The following is a 2,290-nucleotide window of genomic DNA, read 5'->3' as shown; positions in this document are numbered from 1 at the left end:
TTCTCATGCCTTGGCCTCCCAAAGTGCTGAGATTACAGGCATGAGCCATGAGACCTGGCTTTTACCACCCCTCGGCTTCCGTCTATATTTTTAAAAAATATTGTTTGCATCCTATTCTTTCCTGCCCCTCTACTTTTGGGACTCCAGCAACATTGAAGTGAGACCTTGCTATGCCCATGTGTTTCTCACCCTCCCTTCCATGGTTCACGTTCTTTTTCCTCTGTGTTTCAGCCTTGGTTTTGTCTGCTGACCTCTTACTCAGTTCACTAACTATCTGGGTCTAAACTACTGCCAAATTCATCTGTTGAGTTATTGATTTAGTTTTTGATACTTTCAGTTCTAGAGTTTCACTTTATTCTTTTCAAAGGTTACAGGTGTCTGGTGAAATGATCCATCTTGGTGTTTTTCTCTCGAACATTGTGATAACAGTTAATTTAAAGCTCATGAATGGCAATGCCAATCTGGATCTCCTTTAGGTTTGTTTCTTTTTTTCCTTTTGAATTTGGTCCTTTTATCCTGTCCCTAGAATGCCTGGTAATTTTTTCTTGAATGGCAGACAAATGACACAAATAATCTGAAGCTGTGGGTAATACCCTTTTCTTCTAGAGAAGATTTACCTTTGCTTATATGGGGCAGCTAGATGAGCAGCCTGTGGCTGATCCACATGAACCTGCGGCTGATCCATGTGAACCTGTGGCTGACCTGCGTGGACCTATGGCCGACCCACGTGGACCCGTGGCTGATCCGCGTGGACCCGTGGTCGACGCACATGGACCCGTGGCTGACCCGCGTGGAGCTGCAGCTGATGCACGTGGACCTGTGGCTGATCCGTGTGGACCTATGGCTGATCCACGTGGAGCTGGGTTCAGTCTTTGTGAGAACTATTTTCTGATTAATAATTACTCTTAGTGTGTAGTGTTCCTGGGGTCCTAGCCGGATGTCTGGGTGTTTTTTGAGGTCTCTAAACCCAGTCTTTCCCTCCCAGATCTGTGAGATGACAAGAGGCTTTGCTCAGCTTCCCAGCCTCTGGGCCCTGTGCCAGGGATGAGTCAGCAAATGCCTCGAGAGGAAAAGCACCAGGCAATGTCCAGCTCAGCCAAGAACATGTCCCTGGGTCTCAGACCCTTGAGTTGTGGCTGTTTCGGCATCTTTATAATCTCTTACAAAATATTTCATTTTTAGATTTTATCCAACTTCTCCAATTGTTCTTATCATGAAAGTTGTTCTCATACAAACTAGTCCACAGTGGCTGAAACTTTTTCACTTTTTGATTTAATTTTGATTTTTAATTGTATGAAACATGTACTGAAGTTCAACTATAAAGTAAAGCACACTTAAAGATGTGTAGTTGTAGCCAGGAGTGGCGGCTCTTGCCTGTAATCCCAGCACTTTGGGAGGCTGAGGGGGGATGATTGCTTGAAGCCAGAAGTTTGAGACCAGCCTGGGCAACATAGCACGACTCATCTCTACAAAAAGAATCACTCAGGTGTGGTGGCGTGCTCCTGTGGTCCTAGCTACTCAGGCGCTAAGGCGGGAGGATCTCTGGAGCTCAGGAGAGTGCCTTGCCTCAGGAGTTGGAGGCTGCAGTGAGCCATGATGGTACTGCACACTCCAGCCTGGGCCACAGAGCAAGATCTTGTCTCTTAAAAAAAAAAAAAACTAGTTTCTGTCTCCATCTCGTACACACATTTCTTCCCTCCTCCAACACGGAACCGTATTTATTAGTTTGCAATTATCCTTTTATAGTTGATTTTGAAAATGTAAAAAACAACCTTGTTCATAGATTTCCTCCTTTCTCACACTGGAGGCAGCAGGCTGTGTTCTGTTCTGCACCATGCTTTTCCCCTCATTATCTCCTGAAGATCACTCCAGTGCAGAAGAAGAAACACTCTTCTTCTTTTACAGTTGTACGGCACTCTGTTATGTGGATACATTATAGTTCACTTAACCAGTGTAGAGCGACCTTCCAAGTTCTTGTTATAGAGCATTTTAGACACATCCAAAGCCTGGAAGCATCGTCTAATAAACTTCTCTGCACTCACCACCCAGTGCTGGCAATTGGCAGCTCAGGGTCAACACTGTTACATCTACATCCCACCCCCCTCTCCCTCTCCCCTTCACAACTGGATTATCTACAAATAAATTTCAGAAATTATATAATTTCCTCAGTAGATACATTAGTGGGTTTCTCTAGACTATCAAGAATAAAACATAATAATAGGATGAGCATTTAAGAAGAATTCTTAACAGAGAAACATCAATAATGACATCTCCTGGATATTTATGTGAC

At 44.1% G+C, this 2,290-nt stretch overlaps 1 pseudogene; it reads left to right on the top strand.

Annotated features, from left to right (window-relative positions):
• The first annotated feature begins 640 nt into the window (after positions 1-640).
• The window catches only part of LOC105523480, a 16,499-nt pseudogene continuing 14,849 nt past the window's right edge, over positions 641-2,290 (top strand).

The sequence above is a fragment of the Colobus angolensis genome, unplaced genomic scaffold, assembly GCF_000951035.1.
Source record: "Colobus angolensis palliatus isolate OR3802 unplaced genomic scaffold, Cang.pa_1.0 Scaffold465, whole genome shotgun sequence".
NCBI lineage: Eukaryota > Metazoa > Chordata > Mammalia > Primates > Cercopithecidae > Colobus > Colobus angolensis.
This window is presented reverse-complemented; position numbering and strand designations above follow the sequence as displayed.